The sequence below is a fragment of the Oryzias melastigma genome, unplaced genomic scaffold (genome assembly GCF_002922805.2).
Source record: "Oryzias melastigma strain HK-1 unplaced genomic scaffold, ASM292280v2 sc01010, whole genome shotgun sequence".
NCBI classification, from domain to species: Eukaryota; Metazoa; Chordata; class Actinopteri; order Beloniformes; family Adrianichthyidae; genus Oryzias; species Oryzias melastigma.
The window spans coordinates 9,506-17,675 of record NW_023417595.1 but is presented as its reverse complement, the minus strand read 5'-3'; the positions used below and the strand labels follow the sequence as shown (position 1 = coordinate 17,675).

The following is an 8,170-nucleotide window of genomic DNA, read 5'->3' as shown; positions in this document are numbered from 1 at the left end:
AACTTTAGTTTGATGTTTTCAGACAAAGGTCTTATAAAAGAAAAAAGCTGCTGTTTGTGGGACAGAATAACAAGTGTTTGAACTTTTGACAAACACTAAAAACAAACATTTCATTAAGATCTTTTGAGCACAAAATCAGATCCTCATAAATGTCTATATTAATGACAATACAGAACCCAGTTCTACACTAAAAACTGGTGGAACAAAGATGAAGGTTGAGAAGAACTCTAACTGAAACCAACAGATTTAGAGACAAAAAGCTTCAGGAAAGATAACTGACTTAAATAAATGAGGATAACTTTTGTTACACGTGTCTAAAACAGACAAAAGAAGCTTAAAAATATAATAACAATAGTAATATAACATTAAATTACTACTTATTGCTTTTTTGTTTTAACATTAAATTTAGTTTTAATTGACAATCACCTTTTTTTTTTTACTTTAAACACTTTTTTGGATAAATAAATAAAAGCAGATACTTTATTTTCGTGTTGTTGTTTTTTTAGATATTTTATCTAATATAATTAAACTGTTTAGTATTAAGCTGTTTTAATGAAGATATAGTTTTCGAGGCAAAAATACCTGCAGTGAATAAAAAAACAACTTTATTTTCATTTCATTTTCCTGTTAAATAGAATTGTGAAATACGTAGTTTAGAAGAAGCTAGCTACTTTAAGGGTCACGTGTTCTCCTTCTGCGCATGTGCACACTGAGAAGCTCTTCGTCTTCAGTCGCGAGGCTTTTTACTTTTTAACAGAAAACGTCGACGATAAAACGGGTGAAGTAAGTCTGCTTTCTTCCAAACCTCCTTTAAACTTTTTTATTTTAGTGTAACGTTTATGGTATTAACCACATGAATCAATAAATGTATTTTTTTTAAAAAAATGATTATTTTACGTTTTGGACTTCACGTGCTGAAGGCTAACACAAGATGTCGGCCTGATTGATCTCGTTAGCATAAATTATCGACTTGTTCTTTTTGAAAAAGACAAAAGCTAACATTTAAGTTTATTTAAATGTGTGTGTGTGTGTGTTTTTTTTTTTTGCATGAAGTAAGATAGTTTATTTTCTTTGCCAATATTTTAGTTTTAAAATATACCGCATTAGGAGATATTTTGCTAAATCTTTCAGAGATTTATTAACGAATTTGAGACGTCTAGTAGTGAGGCATTATTTCATGTTGTGGCCTGTACTAAAATACCATTCGATGTACTGTAATAATTTATAATATTTTTGGGTTATTTTTATTTTTGAATAACAAATTATCTTCGAGATGTAGGTTTTCCTTCAATTTTTCTAAGAGAAAACATTGACCGACGTTTTTATCGGGAGGGTTTCAAAGTGCGTGTTGAGGAAAGAGGCTGTATTTCCCCCTTTTTCACTAGAGTTCGCTGTCGGCCTCCTGTTCGTTACGAGTCTGCATCGAAATGAGATTATTTTAACCACATGAATTGAATTTGGTCAATTTATTTGCATAAGAATTATTCGGTTGCAATGTTAATTAAATACCTGATATTAATTGATAAATAAAGTAGTTAAAATAGCTCCTTTAGTTGTTTTAATGTTATTGCTGCTTCTCGTCTTCCAATTGGTCTAGATCGTACCACGTGTCCCGGAAGTAACAGGAAGGTTTCGTATTTGCCTTTAGTTTAGTTTAATTTTACCGCTCATCGGTCTGTTTCTGTTACACGATTGATGTTATCTATTGTTCAAAGTTATAGAGAGATGGATTTAATGTTTATTTGGTGATTGTAGAACCTAAAGATAGATTTGTAGGAAGCAGAATGAGGCTGTTTCCTCTGAGCTGTGGTCGGTATCGCTTCTCGGCCTTTTGGCTAAGATCAAGTGTAGTATCTGTTCTTATCAGTTTAATATCTGATACGTCCCCTACCCGGGGACCATATATTAAATTGATTTTTGGAACAGGGAGATGGAATAGGGGCTTGCTCCGTCCACTCCACGCATCGACCTGGTATTGCAGTATCTCCAGGAACGGTGCACCCCCCTCTGCTATGTATAAAGTAAAATGAACAGCATGAAATCAGCTATGTTGATAAAAATGTAAATGCCACATCCTTCAAAAATGTGCTTCTCTCCAACAAATTAAGTCAGTATCAAAGAGTAGAAATGCTGGCATTAGTTGCAAGAATTAGTAAATTTTATAAATGTTCAATTTATGAAGACCAGCCTTTGAGGGTCAATAATGAAGGTCGTTTAATATTTGATGTATTTTAAGAAGTTAGTTATGAATACCAATTTAGTTTAATTTTTGGACAATTCCCCTGAGAATTAGTTGTCCAGAGACGTCATTCGATGTGTGTGACTTTCTTTTATTACACATTTAAAGGCTGCTGACTAAATGGAAAACACACTGTGGTGTTTTTTCTTTTTTTTTTCCTTCAGGTAAACAAACACAGAAGTCAAACTGAACTATGTGAAAGGAAATCAGAAAAAAAAAAATTGTTTTACCCATTTGTTTGCTGTGCTTTTCTCATGCATTGGTGGTTCAGTGGTAGAATTCTCGCCTGCCACGCGGGAGGCCCGGGTTCGATTCCCGGCCAATGCAAATTACCCTTTTCATTTTCCTCTCAACCCTAAAACACCTGAGGAAGTTACTTAATCATTTTAAAATATGACCCTATAATAATGATTGTTGTGGAATCATTCCAGAATCACAGAGAAGTTTCATAGATTTATCAGCATGAAGCATTGACAGTCTATGAGAACTGGACATAGTATCTCCACCCCTCTCATTTTCCAAACCGAAGAACCAGAAAGACAAAATCCCATAAACCTCTATTGAGAAATAAACAGCTATTTCTCAATCATTCTATAGGTCAGGATAACAAGTCTTGCTCTGGTACATTTTTTAATGTGTTCTTGCTAAATCTTTTTTTTCCATCATATATTTTCTTTATCACAAGTTATTGAAGTTATAAATTGGTCATAACTTTGAGTACTTCTACTTACCTTTTAGCACTTCCACATAAAGGTGAGTAGTAATGTTAAAATGACGACTGAATTGATTTCATTTGGTTGGAACTGGAGGTTAGGTAGTCTCTATGGGTGATGTCACAGGCACTGTGTCCATCTCGATATACTGTCAATGGCATGATGCAAGGTTGTCTCTGTGGTTCGATTGGTTAGTGTGTCTAGCTGCTAACAGAAAGATTGGAGATCAACCAGAGAAGATCTGTTCTTAAATCCTCTTTTCTGATGTGCAATGTGTATTTTTGGGGTTCCTGCAGATAGATTTGGAAATTTCAAAACTATTTTCAAACTTTCTTCTCTCCCAGTTTTTGTAGATTTGGTCTCAAGACATGTTAAAGTCATCAAAAACAACACTTTGTGTCCAAAATGTAAAGATATTTTTGTTTTTATAAATAGGCCTCAATTAAAACATTTTTAGATGTAATATTTGTGAGGATATATTTACGCTTTGAAGTACTCTACATATGTTTGAAACCTTTCAAGCATATTTTTAGGCTTTTATCTCCTTATTTGTTTCAATTTTTTTTTTTTTTGTTTTTGTAACTGTTCCGAAAAATGATCCAATCCGTAAAACGTTAAAAACTGTGAGTCTTGTGATCCGTTATACCTCTACTTCTAAGATTTTAGAAGTGCCTCAATAATGCATAAACAAATACATACAAAACATTTTAGTGTAATATTTAGTAATAAAGAGAAAAGCTAAGTTGTCCGTAGTAGTTAGAAACAAAAATAGTAAAGATTTTCTCAGAATTCGTCTGAATGTGATGGTTGTTGAAGCACTTTCTCAACCTCATTCCACTCTTTCTGGATGTCTTCGGGTTCTTGAATCTTTTAGTTAATCCGCTTGTGGCTAGCCTAAACTATGGAGGGGATCAATGATGGTCTTTGTTTGTTTCCTGTTTTATTTTTTCCTTGGTTTAGTCTAACTCTGCATTACTGTTACTTACTGGATATTAACTAAAGAAGCTACTTTTTCTTTAATAGAAAATTATTTTTAAGTTTAGATTCATTTGGCTTCAAACACATTGCATGCATTTGGATGTTTAATCATTTATTGGTTTGATTAACCAAGTAATGTCATGTTAGATATAATGAGTGTGCTAAAAACATCCATTCTAAAACTGATCTGGAATTGCACAGGAACGTTTTAATGATGATTTTCTTTGCCGATACCATTGACTGTATATAAGAATAACTGGACAGAGCAAGCCCCCCTCCTTCCGTGTTTCATATAGGAAGTACCACTGGGTTGCAAAAAGCCCAAAGTCCCATTGACTTACATTGAGAAACAGACAGTTATTTCTCAGTAATTTTATATGTCAGAATAATCATTCTTCCTCTGGTGCTTTCTGCTTAACTTATTTTTTTTAAAGATTTTTTTCCATTATCACAAGTTATTTGAGTTATAAATTGTCGAATCAGATGGCTTAATAAGTGTTTGTGTGTGTGTGTGTGGGGGGGTGCGAGAGTGCGCATCCAGTTATAGTTCTACAGTTGAAGTGATGAATTTGAGGGTTCTGTTAAAATATTGGCCTGAAACTTTTGTATGGAGCTTCAAACTAGAATAATTTGTTGTTTTATTGTGTATCAACATTAGGTTTGTTAGTTACATTGAGCCATTTATGTTTTTTAATGAGGTGATCTAATAATAGTAAAATAGGTAAATTGAAGGAATGTTCAATAAGGTTTATGGGGAATAAAAACAATAATAGCAAAATAAACCTGTTGAGATATACAAATCTGAAGTTGCGACGAGACACCACCACCTTATTTTAAGCCAGGAAAAACCCTGCGGCTTCTGTCACAAAATTTTCTCGACATAATGAATGACGCGGATGGATAGATATCAGGTTTATTTAATGTTAAGACCTGAATAAAAGCATCAGCACACGTTTTAATTTCTGGATTCATAGAATCTCCCAGTTAAGAGCAGCAGCTGTCCCGCACAGGAGAAAGCCGCTCCGTAATGGACATGATTTTATGGCAAGCCAAAGAGATCAAAAATCACCAGGAAAAGCGGCGCAACAGTGCCACGTTTTACAGATAATAATTATTATTTTAAATATAAAAAAAAACAGTTTAAAACAGTTTTTCTTTTTTCGGTGTTAAACTTTGAAACGTACAAAAAATTATTTAAAAAGTTGCACAAATATTCTCCAATTTAGGAATATGTTTAGGCGAATGAAATTGGAAAGTTATGTCAAAAGTAGTTGATTTCATCTTCTGAGTTAACTTTTTATTTTATTTTATTTTTTTTTATTATATTGTTTTGCTTGTGAATGGCCAACGGCGGGGCAATCTGAACTATGTATATTTGTTTATATATACGAGTATTTTGATTTAGGAGGGGCAGACACAAAATAAGAACATTGTTCTTCCATCTGCTCCCTTTCATTCATGAAGTTGTAGGACTGTGTTGTATTCTGTATCTGATTTTGTGTTTTTGATGTTCCTGCTGCTTCATGAAAGGAAACAAATAAAGAAAGAAAGAACTACGGTGGCCCTGAAGGTTAAATTACATAAATTAATCAACGCAAAACATTATAAATCAAATAATAATAACATAAAGTTTTAGAAATCGAAACAAAATGTCACAAACCAAAATGATTAAAAAAAAATGAAAAAGGAAATGTTTTAAAAAACAAAACTAAATTTCAAAAATATAAATGAATGACTGTACTGATTAAAAAACATTTAAAAGTTGTTGTTTCAGCTCTGTGAAGCATGTTAAAGTTCTACTCCAACTATATTTGATCTGTTTTCAAAACGTTTGTGTTTTTTCATTATGGTTCTGCTGCTTTTAACCAAATTCTAAAAAATTGTCGTTTTCTAGAACATAGTTTCTGCAGAGCAGCAAGAGTTTATTATATATTCTCCTCCCGGATGTGAGCGGGGCTGTTAGTGTGAAGTAACTCTCGCACTAATATGTCAAAATCTTTGTTTTTCATGAAATGTAATTTACTTTATTTCTCCCGCTAGCTTACAGCCCCTCAGCTCCAAGCTAACATTACAGAATTGTTGAGCAATATCCTTGAAATCCAGACGTACAGTTCTGATCCAGATTCCAGCTCAGACAAGGAAAGATTTAGGTTTTACCCATTTCATGCGCTGTCACAAAATTAAGCTTCTTCAAACTGCTATTTTTTTATTAATTTTTAATATATAAATGTAGTATTTTATCATTACTGTAGAACTCTGTTATGAATAAAGAGCTTAATGTTTACCAATTTGTAAGTTTATCATTTTCAAGTCTTAATGCAGATATTGACAGCAAATAAAAAGGAAAGGGAGCATGTAAAAGTGCTGAGTTAAATGCAATGTACTTTTGTGCTGGTTCACCTAAGAAAAAAAATGTTAGGCGCACCGGTGCAACCAGTAGAGCCCTGCAATGACAGAGAAACTAACCAGAAAGCAAAATTATTTCAGTAAAAAAATCTGTCATCAGGCGTTTTTCTGAGTTTGTGCAGCTTCTGTTGCCTTTTTTGCAAAACTGAAAAGTTTAGCTACAAACTAAACCAGAAGAAACAGAAGTAAGAGTTTTCTTTTGATTTCAAGGCAACATTCCACTCAGTTTCACTTAAGAGTGTTCGAGTTGAACTGGCTGACCCCCTCAATGAACTCTGCCACGTGATTTCCCTGAAAGGAAATGGCAGAGGAGGAGCTCAGACTGGGATCCCTGCATGAGCTCCGCTTAGTGGAACAAAGCTGAGGACAAAGGAGAAAAACTGACTGTTAGTCCAACAAGGTTGACGTAAACTGGGTTTATTACTGACCAGAGTCTGTGTGTGACGGTTTATGTTGTTGCTGTGACTGTAGACGCTTGTATGCTACAACTGTTGAAGTTCGCTCTTACGTCAGACCTGCCGGTTCATCTCTCACGCCGCCTGATAACAATGAGCAGCTCAAATGAAGACAGAACACTCTGTTTGAACTTAAAGAGGAAAGGGTCCGAAGAAGAAATGCTTGTAAACCTCCAGAATGAACCCGAACCTTCAGACATGAAGTAAGAACTCATACTTGTACTGTTGTGTTGCGGTTTTGCAGAAACACCAGCTTTGTGTGTGTTTGCAGAGATCTACGGCTCACGCAGGGAGTCCAGCCTGTAGCGTTCAGCTGTCTGTCCATGAGGAGCGACTTGTCCAAAGATCTACCTGTCAACTTTAGATCTGAACCTGGACCATCAAACTCCAAGTAAGTGTTTCTTCTTTAAACTCTACAAGGACACTATACAGCGTTCCCTCGTTCATCGCATCCATAAACAACCTACGATCAAACGTCCGTGAAGGAGGGTTACAAGTGTTTTAAGGCTGCAAAACCCCTCACTACACACTTGATACACTTTTCACACCTTTTCTCTCTTATTTAAACTCTAAAGTTCAAACCTTCATTGAGAAATAAGCCCAGTATTATACAAGCAAAACAAAGATCTGATCGATTTATTTGTGTTTATTTGTACGCACGGCTGTGTGTCCGGTATTTGCTGCTTTAACTCTCATATAAAATCAGCCACAGGCTGAGGCTGCTAAAACTGTGAACCTGACAAACTTTATCTCATCATTTTAGCGTCTCTGTGGTTTTAATGTCTTATCATCGCTACAAAATGGGATTTACTTCCCTCTCTCCTCTAACACTATCTGCTAATTCCGTCTCTTCCGTAAACAAACACATCCCACATGCACGTCGAATGGGGTACGTTTGATTTGTTCTCCGGGGACGCTCAGTTCATTCACAGTCTATTAGGCATATTTCTATGCAAGTTGGAGGCTGATTCTTTTTTTTTCTGGGTTAGTTTGTAACGGGACACAAAAAAAACAATAAAAGATTCATACAGTTTCTGAACACAATTGTGATTTATAGTTCAAGATGAAACAATGCAAAGGTAAAAGTGAAACATACAGCGAATAAGTTAACTTTTATTAGTAAAACTCTTTGAAAAAAAGAACATTTCAGGGAATATTGTTCAAGAGGAAGATTGTGAGGATGAAGATGTACAAGCTGAAATTAGAAAATTAAAAAAAATGAGAAAGGAGGTGCATTCCCTGCATTTATCAAGTTCTTTAGTACAACAATCACATAAATATTTGCTTTTGTTTTCAACAAATCTGAATAATTGAATATCTCCAGTTGCAGAATGCCTGTACGAATTCGTCCATCTTTATAGTCTCTTAATCTTACTTTG

General features: G+C 34.5%; 2 non-coding genes across 2 annotated transcripts; both read left to right on the top strand.

The window, feature by feature from the left end:
* Positions 1–1,815: 1,815 nt before the first annotated feature.
* LOC112140202 lies at positions 1,816–2,006 on the top strand. Its single transcript, XR_002918133.1, has one exon. It is a non-coding gene; the product is annotated as a U2 spliceosomal RNA (small nuclear RNA).
* A 489-nt stretch (positions 2,007–2,495) lies between these two features.
* Positions 2,496–2,566, top strand: trnag-gcc. Its single transcript has one exon. It is a non-coding gene; the product is annotated as a tRNA-Gly (tRNA).
* Positions 2,567–8,170: the final 5,604 nt, after the last annotated feature.